At 44.5% G+C, this 12,433-nt stretch overlaps 1 protein-coding gene across 1 annotated transcript in view; it reads left to right on the forward strand.

Moving 5' to 3' along the window:
- EPB41 (erythrocyte membrane protein band 4.1) overlaps positions 1–12,433 on the forward strand; it is a 698,787-nt gene that overhangs the window by 651 nt on the left and 685,703 nt on the right. The gene's annotated exons all lie outside the window — the stretch shown is intronic.

Genomic DNA, 12,433 nt, shown 5'->3' on the forward strand with positions numbered 1-12,433 from the left:
GGTTCATTGAGCATAACCGTATCACATGGATTTCGATCATCAAAAATTCAGGTGAAGTGCAAGTGACATACACCCTTTGACCTCTCCATGACATCACATTTAATGGCTCCTGAGGCCCAAAAAGTGGTGCCACATTAATTTTATCCTGATGACATCACAGTAGTTTATGTCACTGAAGCGTAGCATATAACCCAAATTAAAAATGTATTGATAAATCACAAGACGATTCACAAATAAGGATTTAAAAACATAATAGCGGTCATACCCACCCATATTAATCCAAAGGAACTATATATTGAATATGAATTATCTTATTGATTTGTTATACTCCTTATCACTGTTAAGTTTTCGCTTATACTCTCTCATAAGAAACTATCATACTTGTGACATATAGAGGTGACAGGCGCATCACCATTCATTAGGTGTAAGTACATAATGGGGCTATGGGTCACCTCTTCATCCGTTGATCTGTTCAGCAGTCATTCACATTTTGTTTTTGCCGACTGCACCGTACAGTGTGGAACAAAGGATCATCCCAGTTTATCAACTTATCCACTGACTGCCTTGTGCTGTGAGTGGGGACATTTTCCCTAGGAAGAAGCTTACTTTAGTGCCAGGGATGGTGGGCTAATACTCTGCGTTTCCAATGTTTTTGTCCTTTCCATTTATCCTTTTTTATTTTTTAGTCATCTTATGTTTTAAGCTATGTCTTCAGGTTTTAATAATTCAGTGTCAGCATTCCCTATTGTTTGTGCCAATAAAAATCAAATTTTCCTGCAACATCATTAAAACTAAACATGGTTTCTACATGTGTTCTAAGTACACTTGCATCCTAGGAGGGCCCTCATACTGTTCTATTAGAATTGTGTATGAGTAATTTTATATCAAATTAAATTGCTATTGCAAGTATATTGTTCCATGTTTAGATGGCATTTTTTATTTTTATAGCATGCTCTTGCAGTAATAGAAATATAATCATCTCACAATTTTGCTGAGGCCAGACTTATTGGCTTATCAAATGCTTGCTTTTCATATATTCACAACAACGATGCATGCAACAAGTTTAAAAAGGTGTACTTTTTTTGTTTCGTTGTATGATGTATTCTAAAGAGTGCTGCACTCCTGAATGCATTTATTTACCAATAAGAAAGTGTAATGACCCAGTGGAAGCTGTTTACCAACTGTTTCTGACTCTGCTTTTGTTACCTGTGAGGCAAGGGATCGCTTAAGTAAAACTAGTTGTTGCAAGAGGCAAGCTACCTGCGACACCCTGAAACCCTTGGATAACGTCCATGTTCAGCACATTAGATCAAAACACAGGTGGGAGGCAGCAGGAGCAGAGAAAGAGGACTAAACTAGTTCCTCATGTGGTTCAAGGCACGCATTCAACTGGTGGTAGAAGGACACACCCAGGTAGTCTATAGTATGGTAACGTATAGGTGAAATATATTTACTCCACTGGCCCGAACCAAGACATGATTCAATTCAACTTCAATACGTTTATTTAGTCAATTATAATCTGTGCTTTTTCACTGAAATTTAAAGTCATCCAAGGTCAATCGCTTTGGCTGCAAAGTGAATGTCAAGTAACACACACATTTCAGGTTTTCAAGTCAAAACGTGATATTTTTAAAAAGAAAGCTTTACAATTTTCCAGTATAAAGTTACAACTTTGCATCAGCTAATCTATGAGTAAATTAAAGTGTGTGCATTTGCAAATAAAAATACACGTGCGTTTCCCTTCATTTGCTGTAATCCGTGCCAAAACACCTGAAATAAGATAGAAAGGGGATATATACCTAAACTAAGTATGTACACCTTAATTCTTAGCGGATGATCAGCTTTTTGATAAAATATACAGGAAACATTCTTACATTCCTAAGGAGTTTAGGGTGAGGGATATAGAAGATTTCCCTTAAAAGACTCGCAATATTTTCTTTTAGAGGTCAGTAAAGCCGATCTTCTCTCTGCTTGCCTAGAGGAAGGGATCCTATTTCTCATTTTTAACAATATTGACATGAAGTTCGGTATATACTTAACTGCTTTAGAATGACCTAGCCCATTTTCTTTCACCTACTGGTGCTTCCTTGCAACAAAGTTGAGAAACTTTGGTTAGATTGCTGTGGGATAGCGAGTGTAAATATTTTATCAAATGCACACAGTCCATTATGTTAGATTAAGCCCACATCTAACTGCCTGAACCATTAAAAGAAGGTCTAAAATACGTTTAAGGCTGTGCATCTCAATCGATTCCCAAAAGCATCCAAGGGCACCAACCAACAGTTTTGCTCCGTAAAAGGCAGGAGGTAATGTACTTTTACAAGAGAGAACATTGATACAATGCCTTATTCATAATTAAACTTGACAGAAGATAGCACATGATGAAAGTCTAAAGGTTATTACATGACCCTCCCTCTAGAAAGTACTAGACAAGGTCAGGCCTAAATATTTGTAAGAATTTACTCTCTTTCAACGGCCTTCCATCAAGCTGCCAAAAAACTTCTCAAATGTACCTGAGTTTTACTTTTATCTATGTGTACTGTAGCATAGTTGGAAATGCAGTAATCTTGTAGAGTTGCCAGTTTTATTTGGAGACCTATCTGGGTATAACCCATTATCACTAGATAGTCAGCATATAGTAGGAAAGATATATGGTCCCCAGAGAAAATGATTTAGTCACACTAAGTTTCAAAGAGAGACCTGCAAGATATAAACACAATAATACTAATCTCAGCCCTAAAGAGTGCAGGAGGCACACATGGCCATGGATAGGTCAGGAGCAGGTGTGGTGACCTTAGAGAGTAACTTCATCAATCTCTCAGACAACCAGCTAGAAAATGCCTTTCAGATAAGGAGTGACAGTTCAAACAGCATTTTCTGGCAAAGATCAGTAATTGTTATTTTGCTTTTTGTGGCACATCAGTAGGGGGTAGGAGAATTTGGGGCTAAGGTGACACTGCAAGGAGTTATTTTACACCAAAGACTCATCAAACGGATTCTGGCCATAAAGATGAAGTACATTTACTTTCAAAGTTTTTCTTATACTTTTGATTCCTTTTACTTTCCGCTTGTTTGGCTCCTTGGGCTATGATTCAGCATGTAAAATTTTGTACAGATCAGTCCAAGAAGACCTAGAAGAGGGGGAGTCAAAAAGCATTTTCCATTTTAGTACTGAACATCATTTTTACACCCTGCTACAGCACAAGCCTCTAAGCAGAAGAACACCAAAGTTGGCATGGAAGTAGAACTTTACTCAGAATCATGTTTTTTGTGATTTGGTGTAAACATATTCACCAGTTTTTGTAAAACTTGTGTTACATAAAATTCAGCAGACATTCAGTATGCTTAGGGTACTATTGATATGTCAAGGTTCATGTATATATATTAACTGGGATGGATTTAGAAGAGAAGGGCCAAAACATTTTCATTTGCTAATAGATTTTCCATCACTTGACTACTCTCCATGCAGGTGGTTAGCAGTTAGGCCAGTGCAGGGATCACAAGTTGCACGAGAAGGAGTAAATAGCTAAAGGGAACAGGATTGAAAAGCTGTGATTTGCTATCAACTTTGGCATAGTTTAGTGGACCTACGTGAAAGTTGAGATATCAGAACTGTGTTTAACATACTAACTACATGCATGCTCTGGGTCTGGCTGTATTGGAGGTTAGGTGCAGAGGCCTGTGGTTTACCAATGCCATGTCAAAGGCCATGAGCAGCAAAGGCTGTTCCCGTACATGTTGAGTGACAGATCATGGCATCTGCTGCAGCTGGGTACAGCCGGAGGCTGTGTGCTGCACAAAGTTGGGCACACAGCAAGTTTGATGCAGCCTAAAAGCTTGACCTGAAGCCAAACCATCCATTCTAAGCAAAAACAATTAGATGAAGAGCCTGTCTAGGCCTTGCGGCCTACCAATGCTGTGCACACCCACATGAAGTGCTCAGCAAAGGTTGACAGTCAGCAGCGGGCCCCCCATTAGGGAGGAGGAGCGTTGCCTCCTTGTTGCCAGTGCAGCAAAAGTGAAAAATAAAGTGATAATAGAACGAATAACTATTTTATTTTTCACTGTTCCCAGCCCGAGCAGTGTTTGGGGGTGGGGCATTGCTGCTGACTGGCAGCAGGGAAGTGGTCCTCACTCCACCAGTTTACACTAAGCATGTCACTTTGGCCGGCTGTCTCACGACGACCAGCCTGACATGCTCAGTATAAAACTCTCCACCCAGCTGGAGAGCAGGCACAGGGCACGTGTGCCGGCTGGAGCATCGAGGCAGCCGGCTCAAGCCAATCCTGGTTCTGCTCTCATGCTGCTGATCTGCAGCATGAGAGCAGCATCGGGATTTGGATAGTGGAGCTGACTGAGGCTCCATGAAGTGCCATTGTGCCATTGTGCTGACTGCAGTGAAGACAAGGGTGAGAAACATTGGTGAGTAAATTTTTCTTTATATTTTTATCTTTTTGGCCCACTGAAACTCGCATTGCCTTCAGCCTTAATTCCCGAGCTCTCAGTCACAGCCCGTTATAATTCTGAACCATGATTAAGAGCTTTGGAATGTGAGTCTAAAGGCATTGTGATTTATTACAGTGCCTGCCACTTGACTAGCACTCGGCTCGACCACCCTACACTGTTGAGGGGCACCGCTCACCACTGTTGACAGCATCAAAGTTGGTTGCATAGCTGCGCTGTGAGCAGTAGGCATTGGATATATAGTAGGTTACATGAAGAGCCTTAACTAAAACCCAGTGCAGTTCTTAATGATCCAAGGTGGTTTTCTGCTCCTGAACCCATTAGTCTTGACCTATAGTATGCACTTTGGTCACTGGGCAGTGGGCATGGCATGCAGCTATGCACTGCAGCCAGAGCCATGCCACAGTTCCTACAGGTTACTCACTCCATGACCAGGTCTTGTTGGTGCTGCTGAAAGGGCATGGCCTCAGGTCCTTTTCTGTAGCTGGTACCTTTATCCACAGTAAATATGATGCATTGTCAACAGGCATGGCATGTGCCTACAGTTATGGCAAGAGATGTACCACGGCAAAGCCTACTATACTTTCACATAGTACACTCAGGACATGATAATTTGCCTTAGTTTTTGGCATTCTCACTTCCCAAAAATTACATTGGGAAATTCAAAAGCCATTACAACTTCTGGGACTGACCCTATGACATCCCAAGTGACATGTGACCATTCTCTTTGAATATTGCTTGCACCTCATGGCCTTCAGTGATGCCCTTTGCAGAGACCCCTTGCTTGCACTACTTGCAAGACATAGACTGCCAGCATCTTCTTGAGACTTACGGCTGCCACTGGCACATGGACATTGTGGTTAAGATCCAAAAGCTAAGAAAGACACAATGAAATTACCCAAACATAGCTGCTCAAGCATAAACCCATGCACTGCTCATGAACTCCAACATAACATCCCTTTCATGGAATTGTATTCTAGTAACTTGTAAAGTTGTTTTACATCATAAATCATCATGTGATCTTAAGGTGAAACATAGTGTTCCTTTATTACAGTTGTTCAGTGAATTTCTTAGGTTCTAGAAAGACTGGACAAGGCTTGAGGCCATGCCCTAAGTCTACTGCACAAAATATATTGCTGCACAGTACCCATCCTGGTGAAAACTGCAGTGGATGGCCAGAAGGTACTGAGCAAAGGACAGGGCGAAGGGCCGATCCTGATGTCCAGTAATCGTGTAATACCTCAGATGTGTGTTAGGTTGAGTAACAGTCCACAAAAGCAAAATGAGGGACAATCCAAGGCTCTATCAGACTTCCCATTAAATCCAACTGGATGCTGGGATGGAAGGAAAAGCCTTGGGAAAGGTGAAGGGGATGAAGTGGAGACAGGTCCATAATATGCTGCTGTAGCCTTAAGACAGTGTTGTGGCTTTGCATCTCGTGGAGTGGTGAAAGCTGTAAAAAAGAACACGCAGTAAGTGGATACGTGTGGCCGTAATAAAGACTGTGAGAGTGTGAACAAGCGCTAGCCTATATATTATGCTCCTATCCATCTACGGAACAATAAATCAGTATCTGCATGTTTGCTATGAATCTGCATCTCTTCAGAGGATCATATATGGATAATAACTGCCTCAGCAATATATTTCCACACAATACAAACACTTGTTGTTGGACTTTTTTGCTTATGCAGGGTCATCCCCAATCTTTTTGCCTCCTGCCTCCTATTTTTTCTGACCTGTTGCTGTTGGCTTTTGAACTCTGAGCACTTTACCACTGCTAACCAGTGCTAAAGTGCATATGCTCTCCGTGTAAATTGTATTGTTGATTGGTTTATCCATGATTGGCATATTTGATTTACTAGTAAGTCCCTAGTAAAGTGCACTAGAGGTGCCAGGGTCTGTAAATCAAATGCTACTAGTGGGCCTGCAGCACTGGTTGTGCCACCCACATGAGTAGCTCTGTAATCATGTCTCAGACCTGCCATTGCAGTGTCTGTGTGTGCAGTTTTAACTGTAAATTCGACTTGGCAAGTGTACCCACTTGCCAGGCCTAAACCTTCCCTTTTCTTACATGTCAGACACCCCTAAGGTAGGCCCTAGGTAGCCCCAAGGGCAGGGTGCAGTGTATGGTTAAGGTAGGACATATAGTAATGTGGTTTATATATCCTGACAGTGAAATATTGCTAAATTCGTTTTTCACTGTTGCAAGGCCTGTCCCTCTCATAGGTTAACATGGGGGCTACCTTTAAATCTAATTAAAGTGTAGATTCCCTTTGGGAGCGGATGGACATGTGGTGTTTGGGGTCTCTGAGCTCACAATTTAAAAATACATCTTTTAGTAAAGTTGATTTTAAGATTGTGTGTTTGAAAATGCCACTTTTAGAAAGTGGGCATTTTCTTGCTTATACCATTTCTATGACTCTGCCTGTTTGTGGATTCACTGTCTGGGTCAGTTTGACAGTTGGGCTGGTTGCACCTCACACTAGACAGTGACACAAAGGGAGCTGGGGTGTAGCCTGCATAACCTGATGAGCCATCTGTGCTAGGAGGGAGGGGAGAAGTGGTCACTTACACCTGAAAGGGATGTGCCTGTGTAGGAGGCTGGCCTGGCTTATAGTGGGTACCTTGTGGTACTTACACCCTGTGCCAGGTCCAGTTATCCCTTATTAGTAGAATAGAGGTGTTTCTAGCAGCTTAGGCTGATAGAAGGTAGCTATGGCAAGGCAGCTTAGGCTGCACTAGGAGACATGCAAAGCTCCTACTATACCACTTATATCATATAGCACAATATCATAAGAAAACACAATACACAGAGTTACTAAAAATAAAGGTACTTTATTTTAGTGACAATATGCAAAATGTATCTCAGAGGATATCCTCACTTAGGAGGTAAGTAATATACACAAATTATATGTACACATACCCAAAACAGGTAAGTAACAGTAAGAAAAGTAGTGCAAACAATGTAGAATCACAATAGGATGCAATAGGTAAACATAGGTCTAGGGGCAACACAAACCATATACTCCAAAAGTGGAATGCGAATCACGAATGGACCCCAGACCTATGGGAGATTGTAGAGGGTCACTGGGACTGTGAGAAAACAGTAAGGGTTTCCAAAATACCCCACCCCAAGACCCTGAAAAGTAGAAGTAAAGTTACCCTACTACCCCAGAAAGACACAATAGTCGTGATAGGGTATTCTGCAAGAACCACAAGCACCAGCAAAACACTGAAGACGAATTCCTGGACCTGAGGACCTGTAAAGGAAGGGGACCAAGTCCAAGAGTCATGAAAGTGTCCAGCAGGCGCAGGTGCCCACTAAAACCTGGATTGAAGTGCAAAAGGGCTGCCTCCAGGTGGAAGAAGCCGAAGATTCTGCAACTTCGAGAAGGGCTAGGAACTTCTCCTTTGGATGGAAGATGTCCCACGGGGTGCTGGATGTTGCAGAAGGGTTTCCAGGCAGAAATACCGCAAACAAGCCTTGCTAGCTGCAAGAGTCGTGGTTGAGGATTTTGGGTGCTGCTGGGGACCAGGAAGGACCAGGATGTCGCTCAGTGGAGGAGGAGACAGATGGGGCGCTCAGCAACTCAGAGAGCCCCAGCAGAAGCAGGCAGCACCCGCAGAAGTACCGGAACAGGCACTTAGAAGATCTGTGAACTCAGAGTCACAAAAGGAGGGTCCCACGACGTCGGAGTCCAACTCAGTGGGTTGAGCACTGCAGGACGGAGTGCTGGGGACCCAGGCTAGGCTGTGCACAAAGGAATCCTTGGAGAAGTGCACAGAAGCCGGGGCAACTGCAAATCGCGCAGTACACAGGTTTGCTGTCTGGCGTGGGGAGGCAAGGACTTACCTCCACCAACTTTGGACAGAAGGGCCACTGAACTGTGGGAGACACTTGGACCCAGCTCTTGTGTTCCAGGGACCACGCTCGTCAGGATGAGAGGGGACCCAGAGGACCGGTGATGCAGAAGTTTGGTGCCTGCGTTGGCAGGTGGAAGATTCCGTCGACCCACAGGAGATTTCTTCTTGGCTTCCAGCGCAGGGTGAAGGCAGACAGCCCTCAGAGCATGCACCACCAGGAAACAGTCGAGAAAGCCAGCAGGATGAGGCGCTACAATGTTGCTGGTAGTCGTCTTGCTACTTTGTTGCGGTTTTGCAGGCATCCTGGAGTAGTCAGCGGTCGATCCTTGGCAGAAGTCGAAGAGGGAAGTGCAGAGGAACTCTGGTGAGCTCTTGCATTCGTTATCTGAGGAATAGCCCAGAGGAAAGACCCTAAATAGCAAGAAAGGGAGGTTTGGCTACCAAGAAAGGAGGTTTGGCTACCAAGAGAGGTAAGCACCTATCAGGAGGGGTCTCTGACATCACCTGCTGGCATTGGCCACTCAGAGCAGTCCATTGTGCCCCAACACCTCTGAATCCAAGATGGCAGAGGCCTGAGACACACTGGAGGAGCTCTGGGCACCTCCCCTGGGAGGTACTGGTCAGGGGAGTGGTCACTCCCCTTTCCTTTGTCCAGTTTCGCGCGAGAGCAGGGCTGGGGGATCCCTAAACCAGAGTAGACTGGCTTATGCAGAGATGGGCACCATGTGTGTCCATCAAACCATTTCCAGAGGCTGGGGGAGGCTACTCCTCCCCAGCCCTTCACACCTATTTCCAAAGGGAGAGAGTGTAACACCCTCTCTCAGAGGAAATCCTTTGTTCTGCCTTCCTGGGCCTGGGCTGCCCAGACCCCAGGGGGGGCAGAAACCTGTCTGAGGGGTTGGCAGCAGCTGCAGTGGAAACCCCGGAAAGGCAGTTTGGCAGTACCCGGGTTCTGTGCTAGAGACCCAGGGGATCATGGAATTGTCTCCCCAATACCAGAATGGTATTGGGGTGACAATTCCATGATCTTAGACATGTTACATGGCCATGTTCGGAGTTACCATGGTGACGCTGCACATAGGTAGTGACCTATGTGTAGTGCACGCATGTAATGGTGTCCCCGCGCTTACAAAGTTCGCGGAATTTGCCCTGAACGATGTGGGGGCACCTTGGCTAGAGCCAGGGTGCCCACACACTAAGTAACTTGGCACCTAACCTTCACCAAGTGGGGGTTAGACATATAGGTGACTTATAAGTTACTTATGTGCAGTGAAAAATGGCTGTGAAATAACGTGGACGTTATTTCACTCAGGCTGCAGTGGCAGTCCTGTGTAAGAATTGTCTGAGCTCCCTATGGGTGGCAAAAGAAGTGCTGCAGCCCATAGGGATATCCTGGAACCCCAATACCCTGGGTACCTAGGTACCATATACAAGGGAATTATATGGGTGTACCAGTGTGCCAATGAGAATAGGTAAAATTAGTCACTAGCCTGCAGTGACAATTTTAGAAAGCAGAGAGAGCATAAACACTGAGGTTCTGGTTAGCAGAGCCTCAGGGATTCAGTTAGGCACCACACAGGGAACACATACATGGCATACATTGCAAGCACTGGGGTCCTGCCTAGCAGGATCCCAGTGACACATGAGCAAAAACAAACATACATACATACAGTGAAAATGGGGGTAACATGCCAGGCAAGATGATACTTTCCTACAGCCTGCCCTCACACAATGCAGTCTCCAACCCCCTGGTGAGTGTCTGGGGCCTGGCCTGGGCAAGGCAGGATTTAACATTCAAAAGAGACTTTACTTTGAAGTAGGCCTACTTCAAAGGAGAAATTGGGTATAAGAAGGGCACCCAAAACCACAGACTTGAGAAAAATTTCTGGAACCAAGAGGAACCTCTGCCTGGAGAAGAGCTAAATAGCTGAGGAAGAAGATCTGCCCTGCCTGTGACTGTGCTTTGTGGAGCTATCCTGCAGTTGCTGCTTCTGCCAAAGTAAGAGGGCAAAGACTGGATTTTGTGTGCCTTCCATCTTGAGAAAAAATCTCCAAGGGTTTGATCTCCTTTCGTTTGAAGTCTCAGGGACAGCCCTGTGGTGCCCATCCAGTTCCTGGGTCCATGAAAGGAGAAGATGGCAGCCTAAAGACAAGGAAATCCACACACAGAGCGCTGTGCGGGGAAAAGATTGACGCAAATCCGATCTGCGGCTGAAAAAACGACGCGCCGCCGGCTCCGCAGCTGAGAAACGGCGCTCGCAGGAAACATGACCAAAGAATCGACGCACGGAGCAGGAGAAACGGCGCGCAGCATTGCAGACAGAGGCTGGGAGATTACAAACTGCGCTGCTGGGTTTTCGGATCATCGTGCGGCTGGATTTCCGACTCACACCCGCCCGTGCATGGTTATTTTTGACGCACACTGGCCCGTGTGGGGTTATTTTTGACGCGCACCAGGTACAATTTCACACTAGCAGCGCTAGTGTGTGTTTAAAACTACTTAATGACTCTTTTCGCATTTTTATTGATAACTTGACTTGTGTATGGTGTTTTTTTGTCGTTTTGGTCTTGTTTTGTTTAGATAAATATTTCCTATTTTTCCAAACTGGTGTTGTGTCATTTTGTAGTGTTTTCATTAAGTTACTGTGTGTGTTGGTACAAATACTTTATACCTAGCACTCTGAAGGTAAGCCTACTGCTCTGCCAAGCTACCAAGGGGGTAAGCAGGGGTTAGCTGAGGGTGATTCTCTTTTACCCTGACTAGAGTGAGGGTCCTTGCTTGAACAGGGGGTAACCTGACTGTCAACCAAAGACCCCCTTTCTAACACTTGTTCATACTAGTGTAGCACCTGTGTTGTCCAACCACTTCCTTCTTCTTGCATAGCCTCAGAAATGTCTACAGTGAAAAGTGGTCAGCAAGTGTTCAGTGCGTTCTCGCCAATCACTTATACAATGGATGCTAGCACGGCCCACTGAATACAAGCAAGAATGCACAATATGGTTATCTCATGGACATTTAAAGCTTTCTACAAAATCCCAGCTGGTGTTGCAGATACTGCAATATGAAATGCTGAAACATTCAGTTGCCTAATGGGACTTATTTTCTTCCTGGAAACCCCACGTATTTCATGTTTCCTGTGTATGGGATAGGCTGGCCATTTCCTGTGACAACAGGCATCATATGCGGGTAGACCTGAGGTTAGCAGTCACAGCACACCTGTAAGGACTCAGACACACATTTCTATGACAGCTGTGTGTTTAGCACTATTGTCACCAGACTATGGTCCATGCCACGCTCCGTTCCCAATGTGGATACAAGCATCAGACCATACCTGGAGCATTCATTCTGTAGTATGGGTATGGGTTCCCTGCACTGACTCCAGCCTGTGTCATGACTGTGTGCTTGCAGGATGTACTAGTAGCGTAATACGTTCCAGGCACTAGTGTACTCTGTGTACACTAGAGCACCCAAGTGGGATGTGTCTGATATTCATGTGTATTATATACCACTAAGAATCCCAATCTGAGCATTTGCCCTTAGATAATGGTGCTACAAGTAGTGTAGGTTAACTAGTTAGATTGGCATTTCATGGCAGAGTTAAACTAAGTGTAATGCTTTTCTGAAAGTTCCTACTTTTAGTATATTATCCACGAGAGATTACAAAAATGTTCACATAGCTTGTCTGGAGGCTGGAAGTGCCAATGAGAAGACAGGATACTAACGGTAGTCTCACTTTATAATTGGTTGGTGTTCAGACTCTTCAAATCAGAATAAGATGTTTGTGAAGGCTGTTGTCTAACTTATTCCAACTTGAGGGCGAAGCGAATTTGAGACAAAAAAATCTCAAACCCGAGACTCCAGGGGGTGGGAAGGATTATCAGGTGGAACAACCCTGGGAGTAATCAGAGGATATAAACTCCCAATTTTGATCACTATCACTGAAGAGTATCCTTAGACCCAGAAGTAAATCAAGCTGTTAGCAGTCTTAACGCTTGGCTATTTGGCTGTTCCTTACTAGAAAGGATTTATTTTCACCCACTCTAGTAGTGGCATGCTTCATCATTGGGTCAACCCCATCCCCTAAAAGCCGTTGTGGGCTCAACC

The sequence above is a fragment of the Pleurodeles waltl genome, chromosome 3_1 (genome assembly GCF_031143425.1).
Source record: "Pleurodeles waltl isolate 20211129_DDA chromosome 3_1, aPleWal1.hap1.20221129, whole genome shotgun sequence".
Classification (NCBI taxonomy): Eukaryota; Metazoa; Chordata; class Amphibia; order Caudata; family Salamandridae; genus Pleurodeles; species Pleurodeles waltl.